General features: G+C 41.5%; 1 pseudogene; it reads right to left on the bottom strand.

Annotated features, from left to right (window-relative positions):
• Positions 1-20,283: 20,283 nt before the first annotated feature.
• On the bottom strand, positions 20,284-20,992 carry LOC117065483 (annotated as a pseudogene).
• Between the last annotated feature and the right edge of the window lie 4,756 nt (positions 20,993-25,748).

The raw sequence follows: 25,748 nt of genomic DNA, 5'->3' as shown, positions 1-25,748 counted from the left end.
CAAATGAATGTGGCATTAAAAAACAAACTAAAAACACTGTGACAGGTCAAAAGAGATGGTGGAAGAAAGAAAATAAGCTTTTCCCAAGATTTTTGAACAAAGGCCTTGTATTTTTATTTTTAACTGGGTCTTGCAAATTATGGAACTGGCCCTGGTAAGACTTCAGCAGGACTAGACACAAACGGAGACTGTGGTTGTTCTAAATCATCATTATTATATGGTCCAAGAATGGCACTAGCGGGAAGTCTAGGTCCAAGACAGAACAGCCCAGTGGTTGCCAGCATAGGCTATGAATTAGCCTCTGCTTCTATCTGCCTGCTGTGTGACTTTGGACAAGTTACTTTGCCTCTCTGATAATTTGTTTTCTTATCTGTAAAATAATAATGGGGTTTTCAGGAAGATTCAATGAGAGTATGCAAGCAAGAGCTCTTGGCAACGTGCCTGACACAGAGCCAGTGCTAAATAGGCGCTAACTGTTATTGTTTCATCATCGTCATTGTCCTTGTCATGGGTGTTATTGTTATGAGTTCTGCTTCTGCCAGCTGTGTAACCTCGAATACATTATCGCCACTTGCACACACCTGGCATCACACCTATTATGCTCCAGGGTCTCTAAAAGTAACAGTATCCCCGCAGATTTGGTCAATTGATTTTCAACAAGGATGCCAAGACCACACAATGAAGGAAAAGACAGTCTCTTCAACAAATGATGTTTTAAAAATTGGATATCCACATGCGAAAGAATGAAGTTGTATACCTCATACCACATACAAAATTTACTTCAAAATGAATCAAAGACCTAAATGTAAGAGCTAAAGCTCTTAAGAAAAAGATAGGAGAATATCTTCATGATATTGGATTTGGTAATGATCTCTTAGCTCTGACTAAGAAAAGCACAGGCAATAAAAGAAAAAAAATAGATAAACTGGGCTTCATCAGAATTGAAACCCTTTGTGCATCAGAAGACACTAGCAAGAGACAGGAAAGACAATTCGCAGAAAGGGAGAAAATATTTGCAAATTATATCTGTAATTGATAATTGCTTGATATAGGAGTTATAGGAGTTCTCTACATATTTTGGATATTATCAGATTATTAACTAATATCAGAGTATCAAGTAATCAAGTAAATATATAGAGAACTCCTATATCTCCACAGCATAAAAACAAACAATCCAATTCAAAAGTGTGCAAAGGATTCGAATAGACATTTTTCAAAAGAAGATATTCAGATGAGCAATAAGCACATTGTATTAGTTCTTATTCATGCTGCTGATAAAGACATACCCAAGAGTAGGAAGAAAAATAGGTTTAATGGACTCACAGTTTCACGTGCCTGGGGAGGTCTCACAATCATGAGAGAAGGCAAAAGGCACCTCTTGCATGGTGGCAGCAAGAGAGAATGAGAGAGAAGCAAAAGTGGAAACTTGTTACAAAACCATCACATCTCGTGAGACTTATTCACTACCATGATAACAGCAGGGGGGAAAATGTCCCCATGATTCAACTATCTCCCAGTGTGTTCCTCCCACAGCATGTGGGAATTATGGGAGTAGAATTCAATAGGAGATGTGGGTCGGGACACAGAGTCAAACCTATCTTTCTGTCCCCTGGCTCCTCCCAAATCTCAGGTCCTCACATTTCAAAACCAATCTTGGCTTCCCAACAGTCCCGCAAAACTCATTTTAGCATCAACTCAAAAGTCCACAGTTCAAAGTCTCACCTGAGACAAGTCCCTTACACTTATGAGCCTGTAAAATCAAAAGCAAGCTAGTTACTTCCTGGATACAATGGGGGTACAGGCATTGGTAAATACAGCCATTCCAAATGGGAGAAATTGACCAAAAAGAAGAGGCTACAGGCCCCATGGAAGTCTGAAATCCAGCAAGGCAGTCAAATTTTAAAGCTCCAAAATGATCTCTTTGACTCCATGTCTCACATCCACGTCATGCTGATGCAGGAGCTGGGTTCCCATAGTCTTGGGCAGCTCTGCCCCTGTGGCTTCACAAGATACAGCCTCCCTCCTGGCTGCTTTCACAGGCTGGCATTGAGTGTCTGTGGCTTTTCCAGGTAAACAGTGCAAGCTGTTGGTGGATCTACCATTCTGGGGTCTGGAGGACGGTGGCCCTCTTCTCACAGTTCCACTAAGTGGTGCCCCAGTAGGGACTCTGTGTGGGGGCTCTGATCTCACATTTCCCTTCCACACTGCCTTAGAAGAGGTTCTCCATGACGGCCCCGCCCCTGCAGCAAACTTCTGCCTGGGCATCCAGGCGTTTTCATTCATCCTCTGAAATCCAGGTGGAGGCTTCCAAATCCCAATTCTTGACTTCTGTGCACTCACAGGCTCAACACCACATGGAAGCTGCCAAGATTCGGGGCTTGCACCCTCTAAAGCCACAGCCTGAGCTCTATGTAGGCCCCTTTCAGCAACAACTGGAGCAACTGGGATGCAGGGCACCAAGTCCCTAGGCTGTACACAGCATGGGGACCCTGGGCCTGGCCCACAAAACCATTTTTTCCTCCTAGGCCTCAGGGCCTGTGATGGAAGGGGCTGTCGTGTGAAGACCTCTGACATGGCCTGGAGGCAGTTTCCATGTTGTCTGGGGAATTAACATTCAGCTCCTCATTACTTATGCAAATTTCTGCAGCCAGCTTGAATTTCTCCTTAGAAAATGGGATTTTCTTTTCTATTGCATGGTCAGGCTGCACATTTTCTGAATTTTTAAGCTCTGCTTCCCTTATCAAGTTGAATGCCTTTAACAGCACCCAAGTCACCTCTTGAATGCTTTGCTGCTTAGAAATTTCTTCTGCCAGATACCCCAAATCATCTCTCTCAAGATCAAAGTCCCACAAATCTCTAGGGCAGGGACAAAATGCTGCCAATTTCTTTGCTAAAACATAGCAAGAGTCACCTTTGCTCCCATTCCCAACAAGTTCCTCATTTCCATCTGAGATCACCTCAGCCTGGACTTTATTGTCCATATCACTACCAGCATTTGGGGCAAAGCCATTCAACAAGTCTCTAGGAAGTTCCAAACTTTCCCACATTTTCCTGTCTTCTGCTGAGCCCTCCAAACTCTTCCAATCCCTGCCTGTTACCCAGTTCCAAAGTCGCTTCCACATTTTCGGGTATCTTTTCAGCAGCACCCCACTCCTGGTACCAATTTACTGTATTAGTCCACTTTTATGCTGCTGGTAAAGACACACCTGAGACTGGGAAGAAAAATAGGTTTAATGGACTCACAGTTCCACATGGCTGGGGAGGCCTCACAATCACGGCAGAAGACAAAAAGCACCTGTTATGTGGTGGTGGAAATAGAGAACGAGAGAGAAGTGAAAGTGGAAACCCCTTACCAAACCATCAGATCTCATGAGACTTATTTGCTACCATGAGAACAGTATGGGGGAAACTGCCCCCGTGATTCAATTATCTCCCACTGGGCCCCTCCTACAACATGTGGGAATTATGGAAGTAGAATTCAAGATGAGATTTGGCTGGGGCACAGAACGAAACCATATCACACATGAAAAGATGCTTAGCATCACGAATCCTTAGAAAATTGCAAATCAAAACTGCAAGAAGATACCACTTCATACCTATGGCTATAATAAATTTAAAAAAAAAAAAACAGAAAACACCAAGTGTTGATGAAGACGTGAAAAAATTGGAGCCCTAATGCATTGCTGGTGGGAATGTAAAACAATGTAACCATTGTGGAAAAAGGTGTGGCAATTCCTCAAGAAATTAAACACATGGCCAACAATTCCACCCCTAGATATACATTCAAAAGAATTACTAGCTGGGACTTGAACAAATATTTGTACACCAATGTTCATAGCAGTAGTATTCACAACAGCTAAAAGGTGAAAACAACCCAAATGTTCACTAAGGGATAAATGGATAAACACACTATGCTACAGCCATGCAACAGAATGTTATTCAGCTATAAAAAGGAATGAAATTCTGATACATGCTACAACATGGATGAACCTTTGAAACAATTTGCTAAGTAGAATAAGCCAGACACAAAAGGACAAATGCTGTATATGAAGTGCCTAGAATAGTCAATTTATAAAAAAGAAAGTAAATTAGTGGTTATCAGGAGCTGGAGGAGATGTGAACAGGGAGTTATTATTTAATGGATACAGAATTTGGAATTCTTTTGGGGATGATGGAAAGTTCTGGAAATGGATAGTGGTGATGGTTACGCAACATCATAAGTGGAGTTAATGCCACTAAATTGTACACTTAAAAATGGTTAAAATGGTAAATTTCAGGTTATATTTATTTTACCACAATTTAGAAAAGTGGTTACTTCTTGATTTCCCAGAACCTCAGTTGTCTCACCCATAAAATGGTAGTAAGAACATACGCCTAGCCTGGTATGAGGCTCCATGAAATAATGCTGGAGGAACATCCCTGGACAGGAACAAGTCAGGAGTAAGTGTTAAAAAACTATCAGGTGCTATGTTCATTACTTGGGTGATGGGATCCATAGAAGCCCAAACCTCAGCATCACACAATATACCCATGTAACAAACCTGCACATGTAACCCCTGATTTTAAAATAAATTTAAAAAAAAGTTGGGGGCTGGTGTCTTGTTTCTGGCCCTGCCATGCCATTCCAACCAAACTCGAGGCCTTGGCTTTGACAAGTGAGAGCTGGCAGTTTGATTAAGAGCTGAGAATAACACAAGCATATATTTTTCGATCTTAGACTTATCATTTCCTAGAACAGCATTTTAGAAATTGTTTACCCTGGAACACTTGTCCCAGTAGTTACTCCACAATCAAAAGATGAAATAAGGCTGGGAAATCATTAGCATGTAAGGGCTCAGAGAAGTCCCGCAATTTAAAAAGCATGTCTAATGTAGCTAAACCCAAGATTTTCAAAACTTCTGTGAGAATGGGTCTTTTTCCATGTAACATCTACAGACTCTGTTTAGGGAAATTCTAGAGGCATTCAAAGGTGAAACACTAAGTAGGCCTATTAGCAAAGACACATGGCCCAGACATGAAAGCAGACACACCCGTCATTTCATGATTTATTTTTTGTCCTTCATCCACTACATTAATCTGAGTTCAATGAAATTCCCCTTAAGCAACTCATTTATTCTCTTTATTTATTTGCTCATGAATTCTGCAGAGCTTTACTATGCACCTACTATGTGCAGATGCCAGGAGATAGAGATGCGCCCCCAAGGCTCAGTCCTTGTGGCACTCAGCCTGAGAGGGGAAATAGAGAGTAGGACAGCAATGGCACCCCAGGGTGAAAGGGGCTAGTTTGGAAGCTGGGGCACTAGAAATCTGGGGACACACAGAGGAGGGCACTTCCGGATAATCACTAGACATTCCCCTACCCCGCCATCAACTGAAGAAGCAAGAAAGTCCACGGAGAGATGGAGCCATGCTCCACCTCCTCAGGGACCCAAAGTGGAGCCTCTGAATGGATTTAAAGGGATTTGGAGACACTACCAACTGGTGATCTTCAGGTCAGTTTGTTTAATTTTCATTCAGTCTTTGAGATATAAGCTACCAGTAAAAGAATGGATTTTTTCACATTAAAATTTGTATTTCTATTTTTTTTTTTTTGAGTAGGGGAACAATGGAATGAGCTGACATCTCTGGGCCCACAATCCAAATGTTGCAATTGTTTGAAGCTTGCTGGTCCCCCTCAATTCCTCCATTTCTATCTGCCTGCTTTATTTATTTAGGCTTATTCATTACATTTTCTATGTGAACCTCAGAAATATTCGAGTTTTTATCCCTATTGAAGATACCGTACCACCTAAACTATTCCCCAAACATTAGAAATATATAAAAATATGTATGTCTATGTTGTTGGGTCTTTTCCTTCAATTACAAAAAGTAATATACGAAAATGTAATCAAAAGGTAAAATGTCACTCCAATTCCCAGCTCTGAGGATTGTTACCAATTTTCTTGTTACCAATTTTCTATACACAGTATACTTCTCTTGACTTCCTTTCCCCCTCTGCCTGTAGTACAGCCAATTATTTTGAAAACAGTTACTGTTACCAAATGTTTTTAAAGACTGGTAACATTTCCCCGAAATTTTCTGTGAGGATCACACATCTCTTGGTTTCCAAACAATCAACTGTAACAGGGACCAATAGTTTTCAAAATAACTTGTTGTTTCAATGAAACTGCCCCTTAGCTTTCCCTTGTCAGTGTTTGTGGAACTTCTATCCATGGGTAACACAGTCAGAGTTCTCTCTCTAGTGACTGGCAAGATCGGGAGGGGAGGGAGGGAGAGCAGAAAGGGAGGAAGTTATCAGCTTGTCGGCCACCTATGTCCCAGGACTGTTCTGGCCCTTTCTGAGCCTCAATTTTCTCAACTAAACTCCGAGGATAGAAGGAACATTCTATCATGGCTCTTTCACCTCTGAGGAGGCAGCATCTTGTTCAACTGGCATTGCATGTTTGGGGAAACTGAGGTCCAGAGAAGTTGTGGGACTTGCCCAAGATTACACAGCTGTGGAACAGGACCTAAGAATTTGTCCCCCTTGTCCCTCTGGCCAGTACTCCTTCCCTTACACGGGTGTTTTTCAGACATCAGTTATTCAAGCACCACTTTCATAATTTCTGCTCTATTATTGTATCATTCATAGCATTATGTACTTAAAAATTTTTTAAAAATCAATTCACTATTTTTGCATAAAACTGTATCATTATCATAAATGGAAAAACATAATCATTTCATGTTAACAGAAGACAATTGCACAAATTAATACAGTAAAAACAAAAGGATATTAAATTTTAGTTTGATGCCATTGTCTGCCAGACTTCTGTTTAAAAATATGCCTATCCGTTGCTGAGGGAGATGTTAAGACAGGCTAGCACCTAACTGAATCCTTTTCCTTGATCTAATCAGAAGAACTGGAAGGAAAATGAAAGAGAAGTAATTTTCTGTTGGGTAAGTTTGATGTCCTTTAAAGTCACAGGAATGCACCTTAGCACCCGTACAACCATCTTTTCCATATCAGTGTGAGCCCACTGCCTCCATCTACCCCTGGGACTGGCTCTGTGGACTGCATCAGATCCTACCCTGTAGTGTGTGGCAGAGAGTGGCCGGCCCTTTGTTGAGGGGAAATATTATGATTAAGAAAGCAACCAGCTTTCTTGGTTGCTATGGTCATTTCCCAAAGCAACCAGCTCCAGGGTAGTTATTAGTGAACTTCTCTGAAGGCCTAAAGTCGCCTCTGAATCGAGTTGATTAGTTTGTCCAGCATTGTTAAGGCTAAGACCAGAAAGAAAATTAAAAACCAAAACCAAAACCAAAAAAACAGCTGAAATCACTCCTCACGATCCAGCTTCTTTATCTGGAGCAAAAGCAGAGCTATTTCCCTGAAATTAGAAGGTGGAGTCACAGAAGCCCCACCTTGTCTAAAGACACCTGCAGGCCAGATGATCCGTATCCTTGTCCTTCTCTGATCATTCTTTCCTCCTTTGCTGTGAACATTCTGTCCTACCCAGTAATTAGTACTGGCAGCCTCATATTGCCTCTTTTGTTTTCATAATTCATTTACTTTTGATGATATCATAAAGAGGGCAGAAATTGCATCCCCCTCCCCTTAACGTCCTGGCCCCACGCCCGCATCCACTAATACAAAGACACTAATTGCTCCGCACTCTTGTGCCAGGCGCTTTGAAAACATCTTTGGCTAATGGATGGAATTAACCTTGTTTAACGTACAAATCAGCAGCCTAATTTGCCTTGAATCCCGACTCTGTGGCTCCATGACTATAGCTGGGAGGAAATGTCTTCTCACTTTCCTGGGCCACACCGGGAAAGAAAATCGTTGGTTGCCAGGATGAGACAAGCCTTCCTCCAGGCCCCTTCTTCTCTTTCCGTGATGGAATTATCATCTGCTTGTGGCGTGTGGGTCTCTTCTCACCACCTCTCAACCTCAAGTTCCTAGAACCGAGAATCGCTTATTCATGTTAGTGCCCTACCCTGGCACAGTCATGGCGCATGGGAAGTGCTAGGGCCTCCTTGCTGAGTGCATTGAGTGGCCACTTCTACATGGAGCATCTCCTGTGTGCCAGGTTGAGTTCTGGGCTCTGTGGATCCAGCAGTCAGAAGGCAAACCTCTTGCTCTCATGGAGCCTACTTTCTAGGGTGGTTGGGCAGCAAAACGCAAGGAAATGCATACATTTACTCCATAGAGAAGGTGTTAGAGAGTGGTGAGTGGCACCAAGAAGATAAAGCAAGCAATGGAGTAGTGAATGAGGTAGAGGGAGAGGAACTAGGGAGGCTGGGGAAGCCTTATCGAGATAGTGACATTTGAGCTGAGACCTTGTCATGGGGGAGCATCCTTGGTGCAATGTCAGGTATATTCCATGCAGGCTCTCCCAGAGGCCACCAAACAGAAAGACTCATGGACCAAACAATGATGCTCATCCAAATGGTTTAATAAATTCATCTAAAATATACAGTGAGAAACAACGGGAAGAAAGGAGGTTGGTTAATACACTTAGGACAGGATGCCACGGGGCAAAAGCCCACACTGTCTGTGTCCTGGGCTATGCAATGCTTTTACATCCTGTCTTTTTCTCTCCCCCTCTTTCTGTCTTGTCAGCCTACTCTGCTGATGGTGAGGTTATGAAGACCAGGACTGAGGGCGAGCTAGGGGGCTCAGCAGATGGGAGGTGCCTGGAGCCAGCACACTTGTTCTTCCTGACAGGTGGCAGACCAGGCCACCTGGCCTGAGCTGTGGCTTGCCAGTGGAAGTTAGTGCTTCTATCTGAGGGTTTTGGACACAGGATACATTTGGCCAGAAAGGGTGTCACTAATGGTGGGCAATTTAAAACCATGTGGACATTGAGTGCCCATGGATATTGACGATTGGTTGCTCTTATGTCCCTTTACCCTTTTCTCCCCCGGTCACACACAGATGCTCTACTCACTTCAGCTTTGTCTAACATAACTCATGAGCTTCTTGCTTACTTCCTATTCTTATTTAGTTTCACCCCACCACCTTGTTTCTTTTTTTCTTTTATTCTCAGTAAATCAAAATTGAATGTTCTTATTAGTGCAAGAAATACACGTAACAGACCTGAATGTTGAGCTGCAGCCAGCCATGGGAAGATCTGGAGAGAGTGTTCCCGAGGACAGAGAGGCATTCTCTGTTGACTCAGCCTCACGGCTTCCTGTTCCACAAGCTGATCAGGTCTCAGGCTCCCAGCAGCTCTGACCCCTTCTAAATGGGTATGGCCACCGTTAAGCACAAGGCCTTGGGGTCCGAAATACCTAGGTCAGAATCCTGGTTCTTTTGTTTACCGGCTGGGAGACATGCAACTGAGCTTCCAACGCTGAGATTTGAGAACATGCATGTAAAGTGCTTTGCAGATAGTAGATGGCAGGTGCTCGCTTATGTATTTGTTAATGCAATAGATACTTATTGAGTGCCTATCACAGCACATGCTATGCTATGTGCTGGGGACCCTGCCAGAAAAAAGTAGGTGTGGTCTCTGGTCTCACTTGAGCTTAAATCTAGTAGGGGAGAGAGACATTAAACAGGCAAATATAGAAATTATCAATTGTGCTAAATGCTGCAATAAGAACACAACCCTCTGCAACCTGACCCAGATGGGTCAGGACTCCCTGACCAAAGAGGAGCAGGAAGAACCAGGTGAAGTGGGAGGGGTGCTTTCTGCAAGGGAGGATGGCTGCTGCAAATGTCTGGAACTGGAAGGGGCAGGACGGGGTTAGCTCAGAGGGTGTTAATAGGCATTGAGCAAGACAGAGGGCACAGCAAGAGGTGAGGCTGAGAGGCAGGCAGGGAGCTTGCTCATGCCTTCACCACCACATGAAGAAGGTTACCTTTTACAATGAGTGTCTAAACAGGGGAGCCACTTCATCCAGTTACTGTTTTTAAGTGTTGCAGAGAGAAATTCGATGGATGCAATGGTAGCCTTCGTGTATGATGCCTGACAGGCTCTCTGAGAGGCCACCAAATAGAAAGGCTGATGGACCAAATGAAGATGCTCAAACCGTGGAGTTTCTGGAATGCATCTAAAGCATACAGGGAGATGCAAAGGGAAGGAGATAGGGCTGATTAATGCATGTAGGATACAGTGCTATTGGTGCAAGGACCTCACTGTCTCATTCCTGTGTCACACAGTGTTCCTATGTCCTGTCTCTCTTGCTGCTATGTCAGTTCCCATAAACTTTCCCTGCCGACGGGCCTCTATTTCCACATAGCCAGCAGGCTCTTCAGTGAGTTGTAAGCAACAGGGACCCATTCTCTTTCTGTTCCTGTGGTTACCTCTACTTCCTCATTCTCACCTGTTGCCTGGATGACTTTTGTGAAAAGGACAGAAGTGGAAGGGTCATTCCTCACATTGTAGAACTGTCTTTGGCACCTATCCATCATATGGCTTCTGGGGGCAAAATGAATCTCCACTATGGAGCCTGGTGTGGTGGTTTATGCCTGTAATCTCAGCTACTCAGGAGGCTGAGGCAGGAGGATTGCGTGAGTGCAGGAGTTGGAGGCTGCAGTGAGCTATGATTGCATTATTGCACTCCAGCCTGGGCAACAGAGCAAGACCCCTTCTATAAGAAAAAAGCAAATCTCAAATGTGTGTCCTACTGATTGAAAGTCAGGGTAGTCTTATGTTTTTTGTTTTTTTTTTTTTTCCCATGTGAAAACGACAAACTGAATTAAATGTTGAGGTCCTAAATTGTCATTGGTTGAATAGATTTGAAGTTTTAAGCAACTTCAGGAATGAGAGACATCGTCTGGCCTTGAGAGCCAGACTTAAGTTGGGATCACTGAGAGGGCAGGGAGGTGACCTCCCCAAGCCTTCTCCCTCACCTGAGCAGCACACATGCTTTTTCTTGTTAGAAGGCTATGCCTTGGCAGGCTCCCTCAGCCCTGCTCCTGCCTCTGCAGGTGTCACTATCCTGATGGACATTGCCATTCATTGACTCAGGCCAGCTGCCGTCTGCATTTATGGGACTCCCCAGCTGATTCCAATAGAAGGGGACCCCCACACTGGGGCCAAGATTCTGTGCCTCTGCAGCTGCAATTCCAATAGCTTCATGGTGCCAACACCTCTGTCTCTCTGTCCTCCTGAGAATTTTCTCTATCGAGTCCTCACTCAGGCCTGGTTATCTCAATATCCACCAGTTTCCTCTTTCTCTCCATCAGGGCAAAAATGAGGTATGTCAGGGTCAAATCATTTAGGATTTGGGCCTTATGCACAAATCAAAGGTATGTGCCTCATGTCTGATATTTCTAGCCTGACATCACCGTCTTGTGAGGATAAAATGAAACAAAACTGCATACAAGAAAGTTCACCATGCAGCATCTTGCACACAGTAGATGCGTGGCCAATGGTAGCTATTATTAATTTAAGCCTTGGATTTAACAAATCCTGTCATAGAGACTCCTTGCCCGGTTTATGATGATATTCTACAAAATTAGGACTGGAGGAGTAAGATGGGAAGGGTCATTTGCAAGTGATTTTGAAAGTTCGGGAAAGGCATTTGCAACTAGACCTTTCCACCATGCTCAGCATTAGGCCAGCCGCCAGGTGTTGTGTGATATTTTGAGTCCCTGGGGCTCGTACCCCTCTTTGCAATACCTTTTCTATAGCTCAAGGACAACATCCAACAACCTGGAGCTAAGATAGTGGAATCATAGCCCACAGTAATGTGAAAAGGAGTGCTTAGGGTCTTTCCCTGAGTCCTGAGATCTATTCACTCAGAAGTCACTTATTCCCAGGAAACACTGGCCGATGAGCTCTGATCTAATAGAAATACAGCCTGCTGGCCTCTGGCATCCTGCTGTCCTTGTGTCTGTAGTATTACTCAGACAGGTTCCCAGCACATAGGACGCATTCAGAAAATATTCAATGAGTAAATGAATAAACGCTCTCAAATGGCATAAAAATAAGTGAGCTTGGCTTATGGAGCAGATAGGGTAGGCATCTAAGTGTAGGCTCCTACCAGCAGTCACATAATGTCTATAAAATGTCTACCTCTAAAATTGTAGCACATCCCTCATGCCAGATGCTATGCTAAGTGCTGTGTGTGTATCACACTTAGGGAGAGAAATTTCCCAGCCACGCCTGCCAGGTTGAAGCACTTTCCCTCTACCCATTCCCTCTACCCCTTTACTCCTGGCCAAGTGCCTCCTGCACCCTCCTCCTTCCTACCACTGCAGGGTGGAAGTTGGCCAAGGACAGCGCGGATGTAGACAAAAGCTTCAGGGTGTCTTTGCAGCACACCAGGCTCTTAGGGGAAGCTGGCTGGGAAATGGCAGCACAGCCTGCCAAGAGGCGAGATGGAGGCAAACTGGGAATGGAAGAAAAGCCAATGCAAATCCTGTAGATCTGAGGCTGCTTGAAGGTGATTTGCGAGGCCGACTGGGCTGGAGCTGAAGACTACGTGTGTGTGTGTGTGTGTGTGTGTGTGTATGCAAGAGACTTGCCTATACAAACACAGCAACCAGCCAGAGGCAGGCAGATGTGCTGCTGATACAGTAAAGAAAGTGGGAATCCATGGCTGTCATGCTGGGTTCACAGCCCGGCTCTGCTCATCCTGTGGCCTTGGGAAGCCTACTGTTTCTCTCAGAGCTCAGTCTTGTCATCTGTATAGTAGGGTTCAAATTTACACCTTGAGATACTGCAGTAATAGTTCTATTTTAGACACTGGCTCCTGGGCAACCTTCCTGAGTCTGAAGTTGCAACTTTCTTTAATTTTTTTTTTTTTTTTTGAGACAGAGTCTCACTCTTGTCACCCAGGCTGGAGTGCAGTGGCACAATCTTGGCTCACTGCAACCTCCACCTCCTGGGTTCAAGCGATTCTCCTGCTTCAACTTCCTGAGTAGCTAGGACTACAGGCACACACCACCATGCCTGGCTAATTTTTGTATTTTTAGTAGAGATGGGGTTTCACCATATTGGCCAGGCTGGCCTGACTCGAACTCCTGACCTTGTGATCTGCCTGCCTCTGCCTCCCAAAATGTTGGGATTACAGGCGTAAGCCACAGCTCCTGGGCTATTTATTTTTATACTTTTAAAAAACAACAATAACAAAAAAGTAGAATAGATTTAGACTTACAGGAAAATTGCAGAGACAGTACAGAGTATTCCCATAGACTCCACAGCCAGTTTCTCCTATTAGTAGTGTATTACCTTGCTTAGTATGGCACAATTGTCACAACCAAGGGGCTGACATTGATACTTTATTAGTAATTCACGCCTCTACTTTATTCACATTTCTTCAGTTTTTATCTAACGTCCTTTTCCTATTCCAGGATCTCATTTAGAGATACCACATTACATTTAGTCATCTGTCTCCTTAGGCTTTTCTTGGCCATGGTAGTTTCTCAGACTTTCCTCATTTGTGGTGATCTTGACAATTTTCAAGAGTACTGGTCAGGTATTTTGCAGAATGTCACTCGATTGGGGTTTAGCTGATGTTTTCTCATTGTTAAAGTTAAATTGTGAGTTTTGGGGGAAGTCCATGGAAGTAAAGTGCCATTTTCATCACATCATAGCAAGGGCATGCACTATCAACATGATTTATCACTGTGGATGTTGACCTCGATCATCCGGCCAAGGTGCTATTTGTCAAGTTCCTCCACAGTGGAGTCACCTGCCGTCTTTCCTCCCCTTCTGTACCGCAGTCTTTGGAAGGAAGTGATTGTGTGACATGGACACTAAAGTTGTCCAATTCAGGTACATGCGCAAAGTGGCTTCAGAACTGTCAACCTGTACCTCCATGGGAAACAATTTATTAACTAGAGTACAGTGCTTACGTGCAGTTCCTTTTGCCATTCATTTTATAGATTCCACTCATTTCTGAAGTTACATAAATCAGCGCCTTTATTTCCCCACCCTCTTCAGTCAGATCGTTTCACACATTTAAAACGCAGTTACACGGTTAGATTCTTTTGTCACAATCTGCATTCCATTCCAGGATTGTCAAACCTCCTGAATGATTTTTTTTAAAACTTACATGCATTAAGGTTCGCTGTTTCTGTTACAAAATTTCCTTCCTTTCTTCCTTCCTTCCTTCCTTCCTTCCTTCTTCCTTCCTTCCTTCCTTCCTTCCTTCCTTTTCTTTCTCTCTTTCTTTCTTTCTTTTTTGAGATGGAGTTTTGCTCTTGTTGCCCTGGCTAGAGTGCAATGGCATGATCTCGGCTCACTGCAACCTCCACCTCCCGGGTTCAAGCGATTCTCCCGCTTCAGCCTCCCGAGTAGCTGGGATTATAAGCATGCACCATCACACCCGGCTAATTTTGTATTTTTAATAGAGACGGTGTTTCTCCATGTTGGTCAGGCTGGTCTTGAACTCCTAACCTCATGTGATCCACCGGCCTCGGCCTCCCAAAGTGCTGAGATTACAGGCGTGAGCCAGTGCGCCCAGCTGAAGCTTTTGACAAATGCACAATGTGATGTGTCCATCCTTGAAGTTCTATGTAGAACAGTTTCACCTCTCTAAAAAGTCCCCATGCTTCGTCTATTCAATCCTCTCTCAAACCCCCGAACAACTGATCTGCTTATCATTTCTATAGTTTCTCTTTTCTAAAATGTTTATAAATGGAATCATATAGTATGTAGCCTTTTTAGTTTTTTTTAACTAAATAATATACCTTTAAGAGTCATCTATGTCTTTCCATAACTTAATAACTAATTCCCGTTAATTACTGAATGGTATCCCACTGCATGGGTGTACCACAGTTTGCTTATCCATTTACCTATTGATAGACACCTTGATTGTTGCCAAAATTTGGTAATGATTACAGAAGTTGCTTTAAACATATGTGTTCAGGTTTTGGTTAAGTTTTCAAATCATTTGGGTAAATACCTAGAAGTAGGATTGCTGGATCTTACGTGTTGCAGTTACTTTTAATCTCTTTTCCCTGACATAACATTTAAATGAATAAAGCATTTCTTTTTCCCCATCTCTTATTTATTTGAATCTGCACAGGAGCCCTTGTGAGGTAGGTGAATGCAGCAGAGTTCTTGGCTCAGGTACCAGAAACTGATACTTATGAATTCAATGAATTCAAGCAGACAAGGAAATGGAGTGATATTCAGAGCTCACAATGTCAATGGCAAGACTGGACAGCCTGGCATGGAAAAGGAGGGACTATAGGAAACTAGGAGTGGCAGGACCTCACAAAGTTTTTATAGAAGCAGCCTGGTTAAGACGTTGCTGCCACAGATCACTGAATGGCGCTGATGATGTTGCCAGAATTCATCTTAATTAGTCCAGTATCTTCAGGTCACACTCCCTTAAAAGTCAAAATCCTAGGCAGGGACATCTGACTGACCAAACCTGCTCCAAGAACTGACATTAAATGTGAGAAGAGCAATTACACACTATTCATGCTTCTACTCACCCTGGTAGGAGGAGATGGAGCCACAAAGTGAAAGTAGTTTAATTCCCTAAAGATCATATAGAGGAGAGTCAGTTACTCTGCCCATACACATCAGCAAGGAGATTTCTACAGTGATGAGCCATTATGTGCTAAAGTCTATTGTTACAGCAGCTCTGCCTAAACTTACTGTTCAAGAAGCCAGACTGCAGAGAGTACAGAAGACTTGAAACCAGGATTAGGGGCATGCACTCCATGTAGGATCCAGAGGAGTGTTTTAAGATGGGAAGTTTAAACTGCAGGCTTGAAATGAAGCTGAGGTGGGTGGCTTACCTGAGGTCAGGAATTCAAGACCAGCCTGGCCAATATGGCAAAATCCCATCTCTACTAAAAATACAAAAATTAATTGGGTGTGGTGGAGGGCACCTATAATCCCAGCTGCTCGGGAGGCTGAGGCAGGAGAATCACTTGAGCCTCAGGAGGCTGAGGTTGCAGTGAACCAACATCGTGTCACTGCTCTCCAGCTTGGGCCACAAAAGTGAAACTCCATCTCAGAAAAAAAAAAAAAGAAATGTGGGCAGAAATGACTGGCTGGGACTTGGTCTCGAGAGAAAAGGCTAAAGCTTAGGTACTAAGTCTGGGGTCTAAAATCTGAGTGACAGCAAGAGTCAGGCTGACCCTCTATTTCAGAATTCCTTATAATTTACCTTTCTAAGTTGAAACATAACCTTTCAGTGGCTGTTCAGTTGCTCAGCTAAAAAGTTTTTTGGGAATGGGGATATAAAGCCTAATGTGGAAGGCTGAGAAGTAGCTCCCTAAACACATCAGGTCCTAATCCCTGGAACCTATAAATGTTACCTTATAGGGAAATAGAGGATCTTTGAGGATATGATTAACTTAAAGATTTTGAGATGGAGAGATTATCCAGATGGGCCCTAAAAGCAATCTCAAGCGTCCTTCTAAGAGAGAGGAAGAGGTGGATGACACACACAGAGGAAGCCACGTAACAATGGAGGCCAAGATGGGAGAGTGCTGCAGCCACAAGCCAAGGAATGCTGGCAGCTACAGAAGCTGGAAGAGGTAAGGAATGGATTCACCCCTAGGGCCTTTGGAAGCTCTTGACTTCAGCCTAGTGAAACTGATTTTGGACTTCAGTGCTCCATAACTACAAGAGAATACATTTCTATTGTTTTAAGCCACCTCATTTGTAGTAATATGTTACAGAAACCATAAGAAATTAAAATAACCAGGAAATTACAGTAGGGAAGGCTAAAATGGATATAGTAGAAAGAGTGAGTGCTTTGGATAAAAGTAGAACTCAAATCAAATCCCTCCTGATATGACCTTGGGCAATAATATTAAACCAGCATGGGAAATACATATGCAGCCACTCGCCCTCCCCTGCCAAAGCAAATGTGACTCATCAATACCAGCATTTTTCCCCAGATATGAGCTCAGAATACATTTCAGCACAGGTGTCTTGACAACCATAAGAAATGACATGTGATATTAAACTCAGTGACTATTCCTGTAATTACACTAACCATTATTCATTGGGTACCTACTATGCCAGGTATTTTAAATAAAAATATACTTAATTGTCCCAACAAATTGAGGAGACAGTTTTCTTTTTTACCTTGGTTTACAGACAAGATAATCATATATCACAGAGTTGAAGTGGCATTTCCCAAGGCACAAAGCTCTAACGAAACAGGACTGGCATTCAAAGCCAGGTCTCCCTGACACCACATCCTGTTCCACTACCAGGCACAACCAGTCACTTGGATTTTCTGAGCCACAGCTTCCTCGTCTGTAAAATGGGGCTGCTGATCTCCACCTGGAAAAGCACATTTGAGGGTTGAGTGAGATCATTAAAAAAGACAGGGACCCCAGTAGACTGTGTCTGGCACAATGCTGCACGGGCTAATGTTAGCAATCCAGGCCTCTTTACTGCAGTGCAACGGAGAGAGGTTGGGCCTCAGCTGGAGTAGCATAAAGCCCTGACCTGGCGTCTAGTGGAAACTCAGCCCATTCCTAGACACACCTCAACCCCACAGCTAGGTCTTTTTTCTCTGGAGGGACCACACCTAGAGCCAGAGAGCAACAGGGTCACCGTGACCCGGGCCAGAATACTCTATAAGGTCAACACGAGCCAGGACAAGGAATCAGAATGACAAAACCAACAGTCTTTTAACCAGGATCTAAGCAAGGACTAGTACAGGGAGGACGTCAACAGTGTGGAAGGGAACAGCATTTTGATCTGTTCTCCCTGGACCCTCTGGGGGCTCTCCTCCCATTGTGGGGAGGCAGATCGAATCAGAGGAAACAGCAGGGCATCAGCACCAAACATCCCTGGGTTCAAATCCTGGCCTTCCTTACCTACTGGCTGAGTTGTCTTGGATGCACTTTTTCACCTCCCCAAGCTTCAGTTTCCTTATCTGTAAGATACAGGTGTGAATCACAACATGCCATGTGGATCAAACAGATTAGTGCAGGCAACAGAGTAGATGCTCAATCAATGTCAATTCCCCTTATTTTACCCATTCCCCAAGAGCCTGCCTGCAGGGCACCATCCTTCCCAGAAGCTCTCCAGCTAGATTCCAGCAGCAAGTCTAGGGTCCATTGGGAAGGGCAGTAACATCCTGGGCAGGCAGGTGCTGTCCTGGGAGGAAGGAACCGTGGAGATGGCAGGGCCTCCTAACAAGTTCTAGTCCCAGGAGGCTCACTCACAGCTCTCTGTGGAACGTGGGTGGGAGGGAAAGAAGTTAGGCACAGCCCTGCAAACCTAGTCTCAAGCAGATAAAATATAAATTGCACATTCTAAGGAAAAAGAGTGCAGTCACCTTTGTATTTTGGTATCAACAATGTATGAACAGCAGACTCTGGGCACAACAGGAAACCTGCACCCACGCTACTCCTTTATCACCGTTCATCTCTTGGCAAATAATGAATCTCCCTGCAGGCACCCTAATGTGAGCCTTCTAATTATACCATTGTTGGGTTTCATGTCAACTGAACAATAAATCAAATGTGGACCAAGATTTCTGATCAAAATGTGCTGGGGAATAAATGGTGGGAAGCATATGATATTAGTGACGGTACTGGGAATGGGGGCATCATCTTTCTTTCTAAGCTTTGCCTTGAGACAGGCTTCCTTTATCTCTGTTAATCCTGTTAACACTGAGACTATAACCTGGACCCTGAGTGACCCAAATCACACTACCTCTGAAATGGACAGAACTGCCTTCTCTATCATTTCCCATCAAGGGACCCTGAGATGGTTTGATTAATGAATGACTAAAATACTAACAAATATATAGCAAAAATAAATACTAGCAAATATATATATTTATAGCAAATACATATAGTAAAATACTAGCAAATATAGCAAATATATAATGAATAATTTCTCAACAACTTTTTCCTTAGTGGCATTTGGCTTTCTTCTCTGAATTTTTGCTACCATCAAAAGCCAAGTTCCTCACTGGAGAAAGAGGGCAGTGTTTTTTATTTTAATATTTTGAGTTATTTTATATTTAACAGTTTTTAAGGTTTAATTAACAAATAAAAGTTGTATATGCTTAATGTGTACAAACTGATGTGAATATATATATACACACACACATTGGGAAATAATCACCACAATCATGACAATTAACACACCCATCACCTTACTAATTCCCTTTTTCCTTCCTTCCTTCCTTCCTTTCTTCTTTCCTTCCTTCCTTCCTTCCTTCCCTGCTTCCTTCTTTCCTTCTTTCCTCCCTTCCTCCCTTCCTCCCTTCCCTTCCTTCCTTTCTTGTTTCCTTCCTTCTTTCCCTTCTTTAAGGTGAGGATACCTAAGATTGACCCCCTTAGCAAATTTCAAGTATACAGTACAGTATTACTAACTATAGTCACCACACTGTACATTAGATCTCCAGAACTTATCTATCCTGCAGAACTGCAATTACACTCTGACTAACATCTCCCCTACCTTTCAGCGCCTGGCAACTACCATTTGACTCTCTGTTCCTATGAGTTTCACTTTTTTGGATTCCACATGTAAGTGGGATCATGTAATATTTGTCTTTCTGTGTCTGGCTTACTTCATTTCACATAATGTTCTCTAAGTTCATCCATGTTGTCACAAGTGGCAAAATTTCCTTCTTTTTAAAGGCTAAATAATATCCCATAGTAGAAATACACCACAATTTTTTTTATCCATTCAGCCATCCACGGGCATTTGGGTTGTTCCCACATCTTGGTGATTGTGAACAATGCTGCAATGAGCACAGAAGTGCAGGTATCTCTGAGATCCTGATTTTATTTTTTTTGGATGTACATCCAGAAGTGGGATCATATGGTAGTTTTATTGCTAACTTTTGGAGAAAACTCCATACTGTTTTTATAGTGGTTGTGCCACTTTAAATCCCCATCAAAAATGTACAAGGGTTCTCTTTTCTCCACATCCTCACCAACACTTTTGTCTTTTTTGATAGGAGAGCCATCCTTGCAGGTGTGAGGTGATATGTCATTGTGTTTTGATTTGCATTTTCCTGATGTTGAACACATTTTCATTTCCATGCTGACCATTTGTATGCCTTCTGTTGAGACATACAAATACACCACATCATACACAAAAATAAACTCAAAATGAAGCTTTTACCTGAAACTGTAAAACTACTAGAAGAAAGCATGGAAAAAAGCCTTTTTGACCTTGCTGATGGCAATGATTTTTTGGATATGACACCAACAGAACAGGAAACAAAAGCAAAAATAAATAAATGGGAAATATCTATTTAGATCTTTTGCTCATTTTCAAATTGGTTATTTGTTTTCTTGCTACTGAGTTGTATGAGTTCCCTATGTGTTTTGCATATTAACTCCTTATCAGATATATGATTTGCAAATATTTTCTCCCATTTCATAGGTTGCCTTTCCACTTTGTTGATTCTTTTCTTTTCTTTTTTTTTTTTTTTTTGAGGTTTGAACAAATTTATTGAAACATACAGGGTGTAAGCAGAGAAATCATTCATGGTGTGTTACATTTTGCCACTACCTTGAATGTATAATTACAAAATTATAAATATATTTTCCACCACTAAGCCTTTGGCCAAAAAAAAGTCACTTAGCACATTTTAAAAGATCAATAAGAAATGTACTTTGGACATTAAAGAGATCAAGTCACTGAATTAAACAGCAGCAGCCCTCACGAATCTAGAATCCCATAGTGCCGAAGGTATAGGTGTCTGTGCAGAGCTAGTCATTTATTATAGCAATCAGAAGAGACAGGGGCAGGTACACCTATCAGAGGTGTGGCAGAGCTGGCAGAACAGGATGGCTGGGCTGGTCAGGTGAGCATGCCCCAGAGACAGCAGCAACAGAAAGCAGTCCAGTAGGCTGTGAGGTAGGTGGATGGTTTCAACTCATCTCTTCTTTAGTCTTCTACCATATACACTGTGGTTTTAGGAGGCTCCTGAGGTCTGCCCTGCCATCTGTACTGTGGGTATGCTTGTATCCTTGATAGGGTATCCTTGAAAAGGTGGGTAGGGCCCCCTCCCATAGTCCTGGGCCCATTTGCTTTTGTGGATAAGGTGGGTATGGGGCTGATGGACCAGGGCCTGGATGTGGTGGAGGATTCTCTAGGTTCATCAAGGACCTGTAAAGTGCACCTCTCCTCTTCACGAACTGGCTGGGTAGTGGTTGGGTGGCAGAACCTGAGGAACCCAGACCAGTCCACAGTAGACTCACCGCACCTGCCTCAAAGCAAGTAATGAGCCACCATGTGACAGAAGCTTTTTAGTTTGATGCAATACCATTTGTTTATTTTTGGTTTTGTTTCCTCTTCTGTCGGTGTTATGTCCAAAAAATCATTGCCAGCACCAATGTCGAGGCCTTTTTTCTATACTTTCTTCTAGTAGTTTTACAGTTTCATGTCTTCATGTCAAAGTCTTTAATCTATTTGAGTTTATTTTTGTATATGATGTGAGATAAGGTTCTAATTTTATTCTGTGTATGACTATCCAGTTTTTCTAATGACATTTATTGAAGATACTATCCTTTCCCCATTGTGTCCTCTTGGCATCCTTGTCAAAGATCAGTTAGCTGTAAATATATGGATTTATTTCTGGTCTCTTTATTCTGTTACATTTGTCTACATGTCTGTTTTTATGTCAGTACCACATTGTTTTGATTACCATAACTTTGTAATATATTTTGAAATGAAGACGTGTGATGACTCTGGCTTTTTTTTTTTTTTTTTTTTGTCCCTCAAGATTGCTTTGGATATGGATAGTCTTTGGTGGTTCCATTTTAATTTTACGATTGCTTTTTAAAATTAATGTAAAAATGCCATTGGAATTTTGATAGAGATTGCATTAAATCTGTATGTTTCCTTGGGCACTGTGGGCATTTTAAAGATTTTAATTCTTCTAATCCATGAACATGGGATGTCTATCTATTTCTATGTCTCCATTAGTTTCTTTCCTCAATGGTTTATAACTTTCAGTGTACAAGTCTTTCACCTCTTTAGTTAAATTTATCCTAAGTATTTTATTCATTTTGTTGCTATTGTAAATAGAATTGTTTTCTTAATTTCGTTTTTGGATAGTTTGTTATTAGCATATAGAAATGCCACTGATTTTTGCAAGTTGATTTTTTATACTGCAGATTTACTGAATTTGTTTATTAGTTTTAATAATTTTTTTGTATGGAGTCTTTAGGATTTTCTACATATATGATCATGTCACCTTTAAGATAAGACAGTTTTACTTATTTCTTTTCAATTTGGACAGCTTTTATTTCTTTTTCTTATCTGATTGTTCTGCCTAGAACTTCCAGTACCATGTTGAATAGAAGTGGTAAGATTGATCATCCTTGCTTTACTTCATATCAGAGAGAAAAAACTTTCAAATTTTCCCCGTTCATTATTATGTTAGCTGTGGGGTTTTCATATATGGTCTTTATTATATTGAAGTAAGTTTCTTCGATACTTTTTTTTTTTTGAGAGTTTTAAATAATAAATGGATGTAAAATATTGTAAAAAAAAATCTGAATCTTTTGAGATAATCATGTGGTTTTATCTTTCGTTGTGTTAATGTGGTATATTACACTGATTGATTTGATATGTTGAACCATCCTTCCATCTCAGGGATAAATCCTACTTGGTCATGGTATATGATCCTTTCAATGTGCTTTTGAATTTGGTTTGTTAGTATTTTATTGGGGATTTTTGTGTTTATGTTAATTAGGGATATTGCCCTGTAGTTTTTTTTTTTCTTGTGGTGTTTTTGCTAAGTTTTGACATCAAGGTGATCCTGGCCTAAACATGAGTTTAGAAGTGCTTTCTCTTATTTAATTATTTGAAAAAGTTTTAAGAATTGATACTAAGTCTTCTTAAAATATTTGGCAAAATTCACCCATTAAGCCATCTAATCCTGGACTTTGTTGGGAAGGTTTTAATTATTGATTCAATCTCATTGGTAAAATGTGTCTGTTCTTCTTAATTCAGTCTTGGTAGGTTGCATATTTCTAGGAATTTATCTATTTCTTCCAAGTCATCCAATTTGTTAATGAATAATTGTTCATAATGATTGTTTATGATCCTTTTTATTTCTGACTCATTTGCTGTAGTGTCTCTCATTTTTGATTTCATTTACTTGAGACTTCTTTCTTTTTTTCTAAGTTAGTTTAGCTATGGAGTTTGTCAAATTTATTTGTCTTTTCAAGAAACCAAATTAGTTTCCTCGATTTCTTTTCTACTGTTTTTTATTCCCTCTTTTATTTATTTCTACTCTCATTTCCTTCCTTCTGCAAATATGGGACTTGGTTTGTTCTTTTTCTGGTTCCTGGAGGTGTAAAATTAGTTTGTTTATTTGCAATCTTTCTTCTTTTTTAAATGTAGGCATTTGTCACTATGAATGTCCCTTTACTACTGCTTTTACTGTATCCCATAAGTTTTGGTATGCTATTCCTTCAGTTTTGTTTGTCTCTGCATGTTTTAACGTTCCCTTTGTATTTTTTTGACCCAATGGTTGTTCAATTGGTTTGTTTAGTTTCAATGTATTTGTAAATTTTCCCCGTTTCTTATTGTTATTGATTTTTAGTTTTATTTCATTGTGATCAGAAAAGATACTTGGTATAATTTTGATCTTCTTATATTTGTTAAGAGTTATCTTGTGACCTAAAATATGATCTATCCTAGAGAACATTTATGTGCACTGGAGAAGATGTATTCTTTGCTTTTTGATGGAAAACTTTGTATATGTCTGTTAGATCCATTCGAACTATAAAGTTGTTCAAGTCAGTTTCTTTATTGATTTTATATCTGGTTGTTCTGGCTATTATTGCAAGTTATGTAGTGAAGTCTCCTACTATTATTGTATTGCTGTCAATTTCTTCCTTCAGATATATCAATAGTTTGATTACATATTTTAGTGCTCTGGTGTTGGGTGTACATCTATTTATAATTGTTATTTCTTCCTGGTGGATTGACCCTTTTATTATTATATAGTGTCCCTTTTTGTCTCTTGTGACAGTTTTTGACTCGAAGTCTGTTTTTTCTCATGTAAATATAGTCTCCCTTGCTTTCTTTTTGGCTACCATTTGCATGGATATATTTTTCCATCCCTTCACTTTCAGGCTGTGTGTGTCCTTAAATCTAAACTGAGTCTCTTATAGACAGCATACTGCTAGATCTCATGTGTGTGTGTGTGTGTGTGTGTGTGTGTGCGTGTCTGTGTGTTAAATCCACTTAGCACCTCTATGTCTTTCCAATGGGGAGTTTAATCCATTTACATTTAATGTTATTAATAAAGACTTACCGTTGCCATTTTGCTAATTGTTTTTTGTCTTTTTTTGTCTTACTGTCTTCCTTTATTATTTGTTATTTTTTGGAGTGATTTGCCTTTTGTTTACCTTTTGTGTATCTATTACAATTGTTTCTTTGTGATAGCACAAGGCTTGCATTAACTAAATTGCAGTTATAGCCATCTACTTTAAGTTGATAATACTTTAATTTTAATCATATACAAAAACTTTACACTTTTACTCCTCCCCACACATATTTTGTATTCTTAAAGCCAGCATTTACTTCTTCTTCTTTTTTTTATTTTTTGAGATGGAGTCTTGCTCTGTTGCCCAGGCTAGAGTACAGTGGCATGATCTCGGCTCACTGCAACACTCATCTCCTGGGTTCAAGTGATTCTCCTGCCTCAGCCTCCCAAGTTGCTGGGATTACAGGCACCCACTACTATGCCTGCCTAATTTTTGTTTATTTTTTAGTAGAGACGGGATTTCACCATGTTGGCCAGGCTGGTCTTGAACTCCTGACCTCAGGTGATCCACCCACCTTGGCCTCCCAAAGTGCTGGGATTACAGGCATGAGCCACCATGCCTGGCCAACATTTATTTCTTTTAATGTTATGAATCCACTAACAAATATTTGCAGTTATGCTTATTCTAAATATTTTTTACTTTTATATTAGTTGACTATAATTTATGCACCACTATTAAAGTGTTATATTATTATGCATTACTCTGTATATTTACTTCTTTTTTTTTTTTGGAGATGGAGTCTCGCTCTGTTGCCCAGGCTGGAGTGCAGTGGCACAGTCTCAGTTCACTGCAAGCTCCACCTTCCCGGTTCATGCCATTCTCCTGCCTCAGTCTCCTGAGTAGCTGGGATTACAGGCACCCACTACCATGCCTGGCTAATTTTTGTGTATTTTTTAGTAGAGACGGGGTTTCACCATGTTAGCCAGGATGGTCTCCATCTCCTGACCTCATGATCTGCCTGTCTCAGCTCCTGGAGTGCTGGGATTACAGGCATGAGCACCTGGCCTGTATATTTACTTTTACCAGTAAGATTTGTACTTTCAAATGCTCTGGGGCTGGGCGCAGTGGTTTATGCCTGTAATCCCAGCACTTTGACAGGCTGAGGCGGGAGGATCACCTGAGGTCAGGATATTGAGATCAGCCTGCTTAACATGATGAAACCCTGTCTCTACTAAAAATACAAAAATTAGCAGGGTGTGGTGGTGGGCTCCTGTAATCCCAGGTATTCGGGAAGTTGAGGCAGGAGAATTACTTGAACCCAGGAGGCGAAGGTTGCAGTGAGCCAAGATCATGCCAGTGCACTCCAGCCTGGGCAACAGAGTGAGACTCCATCTTAAAAATAAATAAATTAATTAAAATGATTTACTATTGTTGTTTGGTGTGTTTTCCTTCCAATTTGAAGAATCCCCTTAGGCATGTCATTTTGTAAGACAGATCTAGCAGTGACCAACTTCCTTAGTTTTTGTTTTCCTAGGAAAGACTTTATCTTTCCTTTATTTTGAAAGGGTAGTTTTTCTGGGTATATAGTACTCTTGGTTGTTACCTTTTTTTTTTTTTCTTTTAATACTTTAGG

Source organism: Trachypithecus francoisi, unplaced genomic scaffold (genome assembly GCF_009764315.1).
Source record: "Trachypithecus francoisi isolate TF-2019V2 unplaced genomic scaffold, Tfra_2.0 Lachesis_group2, whole genome shotgun sequence".
NCBI lineage: Eukaryota > Metazoa > Chordata > Mammalia > Primates > Cercopithecidae > Trachypithecus > Trachypithecus francoisi.
This window is presented reverse-complemented; position numbering and strand designations above follow the sequence as displayed.